The sequence below is a fragment of the Phalacrocorax aristotelis genome, chromosome 21 (assembly GCF_949628215.1).
Source record: "Phalacrocorax aristotelis chromosome 21, bGulAri2.1, whole genome shotgun sequence".
In the NCBI taxonomy this organism is placed as follows: Eukaryota; Metazoa; Chordata; class Aves; order Suliformes; family Phalacrocoracidae; genus Phalacrocorax; species Phalacrocorax aristotelis.
In genome coordinates this window covers 8759732-8774196 of record NC_134296.1, presented here as the reverse complement: position 1 = coordinate 8774196, position 14465 = coordinate 8759732, and the positions used below count along the sequence as shown (strand labels likewise).

The 14465-nt window shown below is 57.8% G+C and overlaps 1 long non-coding RNA gene across 1 annotated transcript in view; it reads right to left on the bottom strand.

Annotated features, from left to right (window-relative positions):
• Nucleotides 1–3520: 3520 nt before the first annotated feature.
• LOC142067309 (uncharacterized) overlaps nt 3521–14465 on the bottom strand; it is an 82656-nt gene continuing 71711 nt past the window's right edge. The window contains exons 8-10 of the long non-coding RNA XR_012663980.1: nt 5254–5313; nt 4031–4185; nt 3521–3651 (exon numbers count right to left, since the gene is read on the bottom strand). This is a non-coding gene — a long non-coding RNA (uncharacterized LOC142067309). The remainder of the gene's footprint in view (nt 3652–4030; nt 4186–5253; nt 5314–14465) is intronic.

The following is a 14465-nucleotide window of genomic DNA, read 5'->3' as shown; positions in this document are numbered from 1 at the left end:
TAAGTGGGCAGAGCCGGTAAAAGTAACCTTAAAGCCTGGAGCCAAGCCGGTAAGACAAAAACAATGCCCTATTAAGCGAGAGGCTCAAGAAGGATTAGAGAAGTTAATTATAGAATTTTTCAGAATATGAGCTTTTAGTGGAATGTGAATCAGAATATAGTACTCCTGTGTCGCCAGTAAAGAAATCTAGAGGCAAAGAGTATTAGCTAGTTCACCATTTAAGGGCTATATATCAGGTGGCCCAAGACATACATCCGGTAGTAGCTAATCCATACACTTTACTGACCTCTTTTAAAGGAGGAGCATAAATGGTTTACTGTACTAGATTTGAAGGATGCCTTCTTTTGCATACCTCCAGGCATAAAAAGTCAAAGCCTATTTGCTTTGGAATGGGAAAGCCCCACCACAGAATGAAAGACACAGCTAACATGGACCGTACTTACACAAGGATTTAAAATTAGTCCTACGATATTTGGGACTCAGCTGGCAAGAAAAAAATTAGAAATGTAGAAATGTATAGAAAAAACAGAACCCAGGGAGAGGCATATTGTTACAGAATGCAGGTGACATTCTGATAGTGGCAGAAAGTAAAGAATAATGTTTTGAAATTTTTAAATTTTCTGGGCCAAGGAAGATGCAGAGTTTCCAGAAACAAAACCCAAATAGGAGAAGCAGCAGCCATTTATTTAGGATTTGAAATATCTCAAAGACAAAGACAATTAGAAAGTGAAAAGAAAGAAACTATTTGTCAAATTCCCAAACCTAGCGGCCCGAAGGAATTGAGAGCTTTTCTGAAAATAGTGAAATGGCGTCAGCTCTGGATTCTGAACTACAGACTCTATGTAAAACCATTATATGAGGCATTGAAAGAATCAAAGGATAAATATTTAACCCGGACGCCCGAATGCCAAACGGCATTCAAAGAACTGAAAAGAGCCTCGATGATGGCCCCTGCATTAGGCCTACCTGATTTCGCTAAACCTTTTGAGTTGTTTGTCCACGAAAGACAACATTTAGCCCTTGGAGTGCTGACACAGCGACTGGGAACCTGGAAGAGACCTGTGGGCTACTTCTCCAAACAACTCGACCACGCGAGTAAAAGACGGCCTAGGTGTTTACGGGCAGTAGCAACAACAGCGCTGCCGATCCGGGAAGCCCCAAAGTTAACAATGGGACAGAAGATGACAGTATGTGTCCCGCACATAGCGGTGACTGTTTTAGGACAAAAGGGGGGTCGTTGGCTATCCCTTAGCAGAATGTTGAAATATCAAGTTGTTCTGTTAGAACAAGACGATGTGGAATCGAAGACTACTGCTATACTGAATCCTGCTACGTTTTTAACAACAGAAAACCTTACGGACAATTTCGAACACGATCGCTTGCTAACTATTGAACAAGTCTATTCCAGCAGACCAGACCTGAGACACAAACCTCTGGGAAAATCCTGATCTGGAGTTGTTTACAGATGGAAGAAGCTCTGGGCGAGAAGAGAAGCGAATGGCCGGATATGCTGTCGTTATCGCCGCCGAGGGAACGGAGTCAGGGGTGCTGCCTGCAAACACCTCAGCACAGAAAGCAGCATTGGTAGCATTGAAGCGAGCTCTGCGAATGGCAGAAGGACAAAGGATAAATATCTAGACTGATTCCAAACGTGCATTTGGTGTGATCCACGATCATGGAGCTATTGGGAAGGAGAAAGGACTGCCATCAGCCCAAAAATCATCGATACAGCATAAAGAAGACATTCTCCAACTTTCGGAAGATGTGCAGAAACCAAAAGAAGTGGCGGTAAAGCGTTGCAAAGCTCATCAATTCGGCCAGACGGCTGTAAACATAAGCAAACGATTGACAGATAAAGCTGCAAAGAGGACTGCAGAGCAAGGTATCCTTGCGCTAGTACCAGTAAAACAGATCAGAATTCCAAAGTTGAAACCGAGATATAATAAATTGGATGAGCAATTAGCAGAACAATTGGAAACATCACAAAACACAGAGAGGTGGTAGATAACACCAGAAAAACAAGTAATAATAATAACAACCCCACAAGTTATGACAGAACTTGAAAAGAAAAGCATGAGCAAACACATTGGGGTGTAGATGCTACGGTTTTGAGTTTAAAAACATCTGTAGCGTGTGTAGGCATGACAAGAATAGTTAAACCCATAGTAGCTAAGTGTCCAATCTGTCCTAGAAATAATCCCCTGAACCAAAGGAAACCACCTTTAGGAGTAACAAAACAAAAAATTCTCCCGGAAATTATTAGCAAATTAAGTTCTCTGAGTTACCCAGACAAAATAGATAGAGCAGTATTTCTTAGTGCTGATTGACAAATTTTCTAGATGGCCAGAAGCTTTCTCGTGCTGCACCAACAAAGCTAGAGTAGTAGTTAAAACGTTGCTGAAAGAAATAATACCAAGATTTAGAGTGCCAACGGGAATGTCCTCTGATAGAGCACCACATTTTTTTGCAGAGGTAGTTCAACAAATTAATAAAATTTTGGGTAGAAAATGGGACCTGCATACACCCTGGAGACCACCATCAAGTGAAAACTTTGAGAAGATGAACCAAACACCGAACTGACATAGTGGAATATTATTGATCTAGGATGGAAGTATTGAGAAAATTATTATTTCAGAACTTCCATACGGGGGAAATGTAACCAAAGCGATGAAATCAACCAACCAGAGACAGTGTTCCATTACGGGAACATGGAGCGTACGAATCAGCGCATCCGTCGATCTGCATTTTAGTCCCTAGGCGATCGTTAATGCGAACAGAACAGACAATGTGCTTCTGTCAGAAAAGGATGACAAAACGCGGTTTCGTGGAGCGGACTGAGAAAACTAGCCAAGAAGGTAAAAAGGTAATTCCGGCAGGGGGAGATTGCGACCACCGACTCACAGACCACCACCGACCCAAGTAATACCACCTACTCAGAAGAAAACAACGGAAGAGGACAACCGAGCCTGCGCAGCGATTTACATACGGAACGAGCAAGTTTGTACCGATCAGTAGACAGGGCAATAATGACTATGTATGAATACCTAAAATTTTGATCTACAAATTGTATGGGAAAGGTGCGTGAGGTACGCATGCCAGCAGGAGCGATCCCCCGTGCATCCGGCGCCGTGAATAAAGAATGCCTGCTCTTTAATACTAAATTGGCGTTGAGGAGTCGTTTCCGATTTTACCGCGTTTTTCGGTAATACAGGGAGTCAGACCGAGAGGGCCAGAGAAAGACAAAATACCGACAGGCTACAGGACAGAGCAGGAGGAATAAAAAAACGGAGCCAGAGCCAGGCAGAGAGAGGCGGAGATAGAAAAAGGAGCCACAGGCTACAGGACAGAGAGAGGGAGGACTGAAAAAGACGGGGAGGCAGGGAGCCACTCAGAGCGAGATGGAGAGAGAAGGTGCGGGGGGGGCCCAAAAGAAAAAATAAAATTTTGCAGCAGGTAAGGAAAGAGAGGGGGCCGGGGGAGAGACAGGGAGGGCCCAGGACGCACAAGAGAGGCAACGGGGCCCCACTGGCCCAGGACTCACCGCGACTCTCGCTCTCAGCGCTGCTGGCACAATTTAGCCGTTCAGATGCTTCTTTCCCCTTCTCTCCTCCCTGCCTCTTCTGCAGCTCCAGACTCTAGGCCGTCCTCCACCTGAAGAGAACACATGGGTGTCTTACAGCTCTTACGAGATGAGGCTTCCTCGGCACGTAGCCTAGCTCGCTCGTGCTGGAGCTGGGAGCAGGCGCACTGGGCAAGGGGGGCCAGGGGAGGCTGAGGGGGAGCTCTGGTGAGCTGGAGAGTCGGCCATCTTCTGCACCCTGGGCAGGGGGAAAAGGTCATCATCCTCCTCCTCCTTTCCCTCTTCCCTTCTATCAGCTCCCGAGTAACTCCTAGGGCTGCCCTCACCCACTCGCCTTTAGCATACCAGAAGCCTGCCTCGGCGGGTCGTTTGAAGCTTCCCATCCCACCAGCCCCAGTAGTGCAGGCACACAAGGAGACACCCCTGCACCCACCAAAGGCGCTCGCTCACCTCGCCGGCAGCCCTAGGCCTCACCCGACACAGGGAATCGTGTCCGACACACCACCACGCTGCAGCAGGAGCGGAGGAGGCCTTTCCTTACCAGGAAGCAGCAACGAGCACGGCGGCATCACCTCGCAGGCACCGCAGCATCGCAGGGCTGTTACCTGCGGAGAGAGCAATGGGGATCACAGGGACGCCACCGCGCGTGCGCGGCTCCCGGGCTCAGTACCCAATTCTGGTCGCTGGGCAGCAGCATTATCTGAATTACTCTTCTCGATTAATACCATCCAGAAACCATAACTTGGCTGCATCCACAGAGCTTCTATTCCTCTGCACCTTTCCCCCTCGCAGCCCCAGCAGCACCATTCATTGCCTCTGCACCAAACAGCAAAGCGTCTCGAGCATTTGTCCTTTCCTCTCGACCGCTTAAAAACATCTGGTGCTTGCTACTGTCCATGCCACTGCCCCCCCCATGCCCGAGGGAGGAGAAGCAGCACAGCAAACCTGGGGAACAAGGTTGGGTTCCCCACCCCCGCAGAATAAGCCCCAGGAACTGCTGGTAGGCATGTGGCATCAGGGTTGTGATAGGGTTTTGTTTTGGTTTTCTTTTTTTCCCCGCCTTCTTTACATAATGTAATAATTGGGGTTGCTTTTCCAAACTACTGAGTTCTGTGGGGACTTTTTGTGCTTTTACCCTACAAAAAATGGTCATTTTCACTTTCGGTTTTGTGCATGAGAATGGTTGGTGGGTGCTTTTAGGTGGTTGTTCCTTCCCCACCACCACCCTTTTTTTCCTTTCCAGCTGCACAAATCCAGCTGGAGTTGGCTTTCCCAGAAGCCCCAAGTTGTTTTCTTTCCACCAGAATTCTTTCTGTTTTTTCACCCCCCATTGCAGACCCAGAGTAAGGGGTTTGAGGTATTTTTGTGCCCAGGCAGCAGCTCCCAGGCTGCATAAGCAGCCCCACAGGGGGAAGTCCCCGTTTGAGGGAATCGGCCCCAAATTGGGATGGGAAAGTGAAGAGAAGGAGAAAAAACCCTGAATAACCTGAAAAAGAACACCTACTCCAGCCCACCAAGCACCGGTCACCTTGCCTGACTCACCTCCAGGGCCCACATCACGCTCGGCTCATCGCTTAGCACCCTCGGATCACAAAAAAAAAAAAAGAGTAAAACCCATAATGGAGCCCTATAGCCATCAGTCACATCTTCCCTCCAGTACTACACAGACTCACCTTCTTACAGCGCTCCCCTGGGCCCTCCTCCATTGCCCTGCACGACTCATCCATCTGCACCTGGAAAAACAGCGTTACTGAACAAGTCACCTGGAGGCACAGCAACAGCTTAACCATTCCACAGCTCTTGTGCCCACGTAGGAATACCGTCTAGAGCCCAACTACAGCCTGCCGTTAAAGGAAATGCATTAAATCAAACGTTAAGCCCTCGCACGTACAAGCCGGAACAGCAAAAACACGGCACGCTCGCGCACCCAGGGCGCAGCCCGACGGAGGTCCACGCGCACCTCGCCGGTTTGATGCGGAGCCACCCAGCATCCCTGCGAGCACAGCTGCAGGCGCAACAGCAGTTTCACCTACACCCATCTCGGCGCGCAGCGCTTCTGAAGCTTTAAGCTGAAAGCCCTACCTTGACGCTTGGCCACACTAGAAGCGAGCCGTAGCTAGAACTCCACAGAAACACAGCAACACAAATTGCGCACCCACAGCGGCGACAGCTTCGCAGCTATTTAGACCTGGAACAACAGAGAAAAGTAAAACAGCTTCATCACCCGCACAGGAAAAGCGGCAGACGGAGGCAAAGGGTCAGCATTCATAGCCCTTACAGAACACAGGCGTTCTCTCTCCTTCCATTCCTAAACCCATCCCCACTTAGGTCTAAATATCGCAGCCCTGCTGTGGCAATAGCGAGAGCGGGGAACAAGAGCCCTGCCGCCGGCCGTTTGTGCGGCAGGACACAAAAACAGAGGGACATGTTTTGCCACGCACAACCCTGAATCTCCTGAAAATTTATGTTTACTAAAAATAGCCATTGGGAACATATTCCCAAAAACATTCGGCAATGAAACTTTTATGTGTTTGACACCCGCACATTTTTTGGGAACTTGCTATTTGCTTCCTGGTTTTGCTGGTCTTCCCTCAGAAATTCTACCTGCAGCCAAGTTATTCCCACCCGCCCGACCGGTTCAAGCATTCACCTTCCTGGTATTACCAGCACATTGACACAGGCGAGCAACTTAACTGCTCTTCTAAAACTATCCAAATGACAATTACAGCCCTGAAAGAGGAGTGGAAGAAAAGAAAAGGAGAGATCAGGCAGCAAAAGTGCTCTGCAGGCTGCTGCCGGCCAACACTGCACTCTTTTGTTAAAGCCACCCCGCCCCCCCAAACGCAAACAAAAAAACCCCATGACTTCGTGGAGTGCGTTTTTTTTCTTTTCAGCAGTCCTTTTGGAGCTCATCCCTGTCTCAGCATCTTGTCTTGTCAGAGCATGAAGTGCAGATGATCTGTATCCCGATGACATTTGCATGGGATTAATACATTTTCAGAAATAGACCAGATCCGTGAGACTCCTGTCACCTTTGTGGTTTTAACAATCGTAACTCAATTTTATCGACTGACACACTTGTGAGAACTAATTAACTTTGAAACTTAGCCTCTCCTTGGGGAAAAAACGTGTTAGACACCAAAAGAAACTGATTCAGAGCTCCGAACCACGATGGAGCCGATAGAGCTGTTGTGACTTAGTTTGTATGATTAATTAATTGGTTAATAACTATCCTAAGCAGCACAGAAAGAAGAGCTGGACCCAAAGAGGGTGCGCTGCGCTGGATCCAAAAAGCACCCTTCCTCCAGAGACCCGCCTCAGGTGGCGAGTTCGCTCTGGTGCATGCCGGCCTCCCGAACTTCGGGGTCCGATGTGACCGGACCCCCACCTCCGGGGAGGGTCCTCGTACCCTGCCCAACCCCTGCTTTCCCCTGCAGCCCCCAATGCCCCCACCCCCCAGCCTGCACAAGCAGCCAAACCGGCTGCTGCTTTTGGCCCCCAAACCAGCTCACTTTGGGACCGGTTCTGAGCCAAAAAGCCCAGCTGCTGAGCCTGTTCTCAAGTCCCAAAGGCGCAGCACTTGACCTCTGCTCCTCAGCCCAAAACCACACGACTTAGTCCCCTCGCTCAGGCCCTCAAAACGCACGACTCGATCTGTTTCAGGGCCCCGGCGTCAGCCACAGGAGCCTGCTCTCAAGGCCCAGGAACAGAAGAGCTGTGCTCTCCCCGTTCAGGGACCAAACCAGCTGAGCCTGGCTGCGTCCCGGCCCCCTCCGCAGTCCCCACGGGCAACGCTCAGGGGCGCGGAGAGCGCAGCCACCCCACAGCCCTGCACCCCCACGGCCCACGCGCGCACTGTCGGGGAGGCCTTGGGAACTGAACTGCGCGGGCCCGGCCCCGCACCCCGGCGGGGCAGCCCAGCACCGGCCCGGCAGCACTTTCTTCCTGCTCTCGCAGGCCGCGTTTCCCCGGCAGCGCCGGGCCCGCACCCCAACCCCACAGGGGGCCGGGCCCAGCCCGCCTCCAGCAAACCGCGGCGGCAGCAGCCAGGGTCCTTGCCTGCCTCGCGGGCAAGGGGGGACCCGCCCGGCACCACAGGAGCCCCCGCCGGGGTCGCCGCCGCCGCCCGACCCCGACGAGGAGCAGCCGAGAGCCGGGTGGGGCTGCCCCTACTTCCCCACGGCCGGGCACGGGCTCGGCCCCAAAACACAACCACCGACCCACGAAAGCGCTCGGCCCGGGGCCACTGCTGCCCGCAACCCCCCCCAGGGGACTCCGCGGACCGGGAGACCCCACAGCCGAAACCCGCCGACCCACAGCGCGCCCGGCCACGCGGCTCCTCACCTGCCCCCCGGCGCGGCTCCGGCTGCCCCACGGCCCGGCACGGAGCCGAACCCGGCCACCGGACCATCCGCCGCCCCCCCAACGCTCCGGGATGGTTCTCGTCCCTTTTCGCTCTGACGCCTCGAGCCGAGCCGGCCCCGCTCCTCCGAGCTACTGGCGGTGCCCGCTCGGCTGCTCGGGGCCAGGCCCTGTTCTCGCCCAGCCGCGAGAAGCCGCCCCGGGGTCTCCTCGGTGCGTCCAGCCCCGTGCCGTGCCGGAGCGGGGAGAGCCGGGTACGAGCGCGGAGCCCTGGGGCAGGGGTTGCCCCAGTGCCGCCGACTGTGTGGGGGTGTGTCGTCCCCCCCGCCCCACGCGGGGGGCGCACACACGGTACACCCGCGGGGCAGGGGCATCCCCGGGGAGCCGTGCAGCTGGGCTGCGCCGTAGGAGGGAAGGGTGATGTTGGTTTCCTATTTTCCCCGCAGCCTGATCCTCCCCCTCCCCCGTACTGAGTCGCCCCCCCCCCGCCCACCCCTTCCCGCGCGTTACAGCCCGCGAAAAAGCTTTTAACAACCCGATCGACAACACTCCCTTTATCCCTCTTCCAGCAGCAGCAGCGAGAGATTAAGCCAACTGCAGCAGAGAGGAAGAAGGCAAGGAGAGCCTTTTCAAGCAAGGGCAGGACAAAAATGCACGGCGTGGACAGGCACAGGAGAGGCTGCATTATCTGGAAAGCACAACACCTCCCCAACGGCAGAAAATAAGGAACGAATCGTTTCCAAGGAGCTGCAGCAGACGAATCACCTTTTTCTTTATTGCTCTCCTGCCCTTTGTTATCCAAAGCGATAGGCTTCACCACCGGGCAGAAAATATCTGCCTAGATTTACACGGACAACCAGAAACAATCAAGCCACCCAGGAAAAAGTTCACAGCAGAGGTATAACACATCAGCAGCTAAAACATTTGTTACGCAGGCACAACTAGGCACTAAACAAAGGCTTTCCAACACTGGAGGTCTAGAACAGGTAGACATTAGCACAGAAGCACAAGAGGCTCTGTCACCCTGCACAAATCTCCCCGTGCCTACACACGCACACGTTCAGAAGTTATTTATCAGAAAACGCCCAACTGAGCCATTTGCCACAGTCACCAGACTCACGACGTGATAACACGACATGACACACGAGGTGGGCTCAGAGTTTTAAGGCAAAAATACCTCCCCCGCCCCCCACCCGAGATCTTTCAGGCTCCAGACCTGCCATCTCCCCGCACCAAACCTACCCGGCCAAAGGGCTTCAGGTGGCCCAAAACACAGGACACAGAAAATAGACGGGGAAAGCCCTACATTGTGCAAAAGCGAACGATGCCCGACCAGGGCTTCTCTGCGGGGCCCGGGCCCGGCACGGAGCCGCCCCCCCCCCCCACCCCGGCCCGGGCCCGGCACGGAGCCGCCCCCCCCCCCACCCCGGCCCGGGGACGGGCCCGGGCCCGGCACGGAGCCGCCCCACCCCCACCCCGGCCCGGGACCGGGCCCGGCACGGAGCCGCCCCCCCCCCCACCCCGGCCCGGGCCCGGGCCCGGCACGGAGCCGCCCCCCCCCCCACCCCGGCCCGGGGACGGGCCCGGGCCCGGCACGGAGCCGCCCCCCCCCCCACCCCGGCCCGGGGACGGGCCCGGGCCCGGCACGGAGCCGCCCCCCCCCCACCCCGGCCCGGAGCCGCCCCCCCCCCCCACCCCGGTCCGGGGACGGGCCCGGGCCCGGCACGGAGCCGCCCCACCCCCACCCCGGCCCGGGGACGGGCCCGGGCCCGGCACGGAGCCGCCCCCCCCCCACCCCGGGGACGGGGACGGGCCCGGGCCCGGCACGGAGCCGCCCCACCCCCACCCCGGGGACGGGCCCGGCACGGAGCCGCCCCCCCCCCCACCCCGGCCCGGGCCCGGCACGGAGCCGCCCCCCCCCCCCACCCCGGCCCGGGCCCGGGCCCGGCACGGAGCCGCCCCCCCCCCCCACCCCGGCCCGGAGCGGCCCGGGCCCGGCACGGAGCCGCCCCCCCCCCCCACCCCGGCCCGGGCCCGGCACGGAGCCGCCCCCCCCCCCACCCCGGCCCGGAGCGGCCCGGGCCCGGGCCCGGCACGGAGCCGCCCCCCCCCCCACCCCGGCCCGGGCCCGGGCCCGGCACGGAGCCGCCCCCCCCCCCCACCCCGGCCCGGGCCCGGGCCCGGCACGGAGCCGCCCCCCACCCCACCCCGGCCCGGGCCCGGGCCCGGCACGGAGCCGCCCCCCCACCCCACCCCGGCCCGGAGCGGCCCGGGGTCGGGCCCGGCACGGAGCCGCCCCCCACCCCACCCCGGCCCGGAGCGGCCCGGGGTCGGGCCCGGCACGGAGCCGCCCCCCACCCCACCCCGGCCCGGAGCGGCCCGGGGTCGGGCCCGGCACGGAGCCGCCCCCCCCCACCCCGGCCCCGGGCCCGGGGTCGGGCCCGGCCCGGAGCCGCCCCCCCCCCACCCCGGCCCCGGGCCCGGGGTCGGGCCCGGCACGGAGCCGCCCCCCCCCACCCCGGCCCCGGCCCCGGGGTCGGGCCCGGCACGGAGCCGCCCCCCCCCCACCCCGGCCCGGGGTCGGGCCCGGCACGGAGCCGCCCCCCCCCCACCCCGGCCCGGGGTCGGGCCCGGCACGGAGCCTCCACCGCTGCCCGAACTCACTCACCAGCGCTCTCCGGCCCCTGGCCACGGCCGCGCTGCTCTCCCAGGCGGCTGCCGCAGGCGAGGGTCGGGCGCTGCCAGGCCTCCAGGAGTCCTGAGGAGCTGGCGGCCACCGCAGGGGATGGCTGCCTGCGGTCGGACTGCCGCGGTGCTCCCCGCCCAGCTCCGAGCAGTCTCCGCCGGCCACGGGCTTCCCACGCCGGGCCGCAGAGGGGCCCCGGCACCGCAAAGAGACACCTCGCGGCGCAGCCGCCCCACGCACCGCTCCCACCTCCGCTCCGCCGCGCTGCGCCACCGGAAGCCGGAGCCCCGCGGGGCGGCCCTTAGAGGGCGGCCGGAAGGACCGGCCCCCACCGGCCCCTCCCCCGCGCCGGACCGCCCCCGCGCCCAGCCGTTGAGCGCCAGCGCCCCCTGCTGGCCGGGCCGCGCTCAGCTCGCGAGGGCGCCGTGGGCCGGGCGGGGGGGGACGCGCCGGCTCGGGGCCAGCTCCTTTCGGGGCGAGCGAGCGAGCGGGAAACCCCTGCGGGCCCCGGTCACGGCCGGGCAGAGCCGCGCGCCCTCCGAGAGCTGCTCAACGGGGCTGCCCCTCGTGACACATACCGAGCCGTCCGCGACGGGAGCGGGCAGAGGAGGAAGGGGCCGGCGGCCGCGGGGCCCTGGCCGCAGGCACGGCGGGGGGTGGGGGGCTGGGGCCCGTGGGGCCGCCCTGCTGGGTCACTGCCCTGCGCCGCACCGCGCTGGGGGCTGGGGCCCGACCGGCGCCGGGGGACCGGGGGCAGCCACGAGCAGAGGGCCTGAGCTTAGCCACGGCCAGCAGAACACCCCGAAGCGTGAGACGCTGCAAGGCCAAGGTGGTCCTTGGCAATGGGGGCGCCTGGGCTCGGCCTCCGCCTTACCCGTCCTGGGTCTGCGTGGCGTTCCAGGGGAATGGTGTTTTCCTTGTGCGGAAGGTGGGCTGGCCGGTCGGCCGTGCCCCGGCCGTTACCGATCCTGCCAAAGGCGCTCGCACGCTCTGGCCCATTACTGCTGCGGTGCCGCGCTGTAGCAGAAAGAAGAGGTGTTGTGTTATCTCACAAAAAGCCTCCTATGGTCAGTTGAAGAAATAACCTCTTTCCGTGGCACTGACTCTTTTCGTACAGTCCATAGCCGGCTTTCGGCTTTTGTCTTTACAGCATTCAGTTTGCTTTCTGCCAAGCTTTCTACCTGCTGTGAAACATTTGGATGGTTTTTTCTTGTTGTTTTTTTTTTCCCCTACTTGCTCCACAACTCCCACACCAACCACCCAGCGCGGCTCGCCTTTCAGCCCCCAGACCGAGGAGCCTTGCCCTGGGACGGCCCTTACATGTCAGCAGAGTTGTTCCAGCTCTCACCCTGTCCCTACCCAGCTGAGGACGTCTGTGTCCGTGGGAGGCACCCAGAAACTCCCCCTGCTGCGTGGCAGTCCCCTGCCCCGTCAGAGAAAACTGCGGCAATATCGGCTAAGTTTAAAAGCGTCGGCAGGAGGTGCAGAATACGTAAATAAAGCGGCGGTTGGCTGCCGGGTATGGGTGCAATATAAATACATTTTGTTTATAGGCCTTCGTGCCTATTCAGCGTTGAACGGCACCGCAGCCCACCCAGCCCGGGGCTCGGAGAAGGGTCTCTCCAAGGGCACAACCTAAGGCAGCGCAGGAAGCCCAGCTGCCACGCTCCCAGTCGCTACGGGACGCTCGCTTACAGTTACACTAACGAGGGTACGGATGAGGCTGGAACTAGCAGAAATGCTGACTCTTCTGGCCTTTTATTTGTGGAAGGTACAGCGCGCGAGCCTCGGCGGCTCACAGGAGAAGCGTGCAGTGCTGCCTGACTCTCATTCTCAGCTCACGTACTACTGCCAAAGCTCCTGCCCTGTGCTGTGCCAGATGCCGGCTGGCGTGAGCGCCTGGGCTCCTGAGGGACCCCCTTGTCCTGAGAGCCAGAGGTACTCACTTCCCTTTGCATGAGGCCTGTAGGAGATATACCCTGCAATTTTAAAAATCTGTATCAAACGTGGCAGACTCAAAAGAGGGCATTTTTAAAAAGGCAGGTTTGTTTTCTTTGTTAACTTTACGATCTACAGCCTAGCAAAGAGCTCCCTTTCAGTGTCAGTCGCTTGGCTTTCTCCCCTACTGACGAGGTCCCAGCCTCCCGGTGAGATCTCGCTGGAGATATTCTGAGTTTCCCTCGAGTACGTGGCTGCCCTGGCCCGAGGCCAGCGAAGAAGCTGACTTTGCCCGTGCCTGAATCAGCAACACGTCCAGCAGGCGACTTGCAGAGCCCAGGGAACCCTCGTAAAGAGGTTTGGGGGTGGGGCGCGCCACATCTGCGGCATCGGCCGTGGGAAAGGACCGGCGCAGTAAAACAGGTGGGTGAAACCGCGGTCCGCGCCAATACGTGCTGCTGCCTGGGGCATCGCTTTGCTGCGGGTCAAGTCAGATGCTCTCTGTAAGAGCGAGTCAGGGTAAAGGCAGCAGCAGATTTCTTTTCTGCTCATTTTAACAAAGGCTGGACGGAGCCCATAGAGGAAGGCACTACGCGTCTTGCTGGGTTTGTTTCCCTGCCTTCTCGTAAGCTGTTGCGGAAACTTGCACGAGGAAAGCCTGTGCAAGCTGATGATGACAGCCACACACGGTTGAAGAGGGAGCAGATGGTGAGAGCAGAGGTACGCGCTCAGGCTGTGCGCTGGAAGCTAATGCTAATGCTGCAAAATAAAGAGTGGATTTTCTTTTTTGGGTTTAGGTGAGCGCTAAACATGACATGTGCGTATGCGCGTGTGTCTCTCGCAGGTTTTTGTCATACACCCCACCCTCCCACCCCAAAAAAACAACCCACACATGCCACGCGTTAAACAGTGGTTTTCCATTGTACTTAGACGTGCTTACATAGGTGTGTTGGTTTGTTACTTTTTTTAATGCAGAAACAGCAATACGATAGATTTAATACAGCTAGCAGTTAGACGGGTGTAGCTTTAGAGCGTCGGCTGTTTACAAAGCAACTGCACACCTTCTTTAACTCACAGTTTAAACAAATGAACTTGCAGTGCATCACACGTGCTTTGTACAGTCACGTTCCACACGGCAGGTCAGATGCTTCACCCTGCCTTGTCCTTGTTCCCCCGACTCCGACGGGACCGCCGAGGCCATCCTGGGGACAGCGCCGCTTTCTAGCAGCTGGGTTGCTTGCCTGGACGCCCCACAGACAAACAATCATTTCCCCACTGAACCTCTTCTCAAATATTTTCCTACCCCTGCAGGCCCCACGTCCTTTGGTTCATATTTCCTTTTTTCCGGGCTTTATGCACAGGACCGATGATTTCCAGAAATAGAAACAGAGGCTGATTCAGTCCAGGCTAAACATTCTCTGACCTAAACCAAACTGCCTTCAAAGAGATAGCTGTACTGTGGGCACCACCTCGGGAACAGAAGTTGCCCTGTCATAAAAAAAAAAAAAAAAAAAAGAAGGAAAACAAGGCATTTCAGGCTGAGGAGGCTGAACGGTGTGCTGGGGGCGGTGGGGAGTTGGAAAGAAACAGTTCAGACGATCAGAGCGAGCTTAGCGTTGCAAAGCGTGCCATTATTTTTAATTTGGCAGTCAGAAGAAAATAGATTCCGACACTGATTTCCTGTGTGCTGCGGGAGTTCTCGCCTCAGCATTCCTGTGCACCATTTTACTTTTGTGTCCCGTCCGCTTCGCTTTTGCGCTGTAGCTCTCCGGTTCTAGCTACGCTTCCCACCACCCCCGTTACTCTTTGACAAGCCCAGCTCTCACTGTGCTTCCCTTCCCGTATGCGCGTGCAGGGAAAAGCCCGCGCGTCTGCCACTACAGGACACGCTCTGGGAGG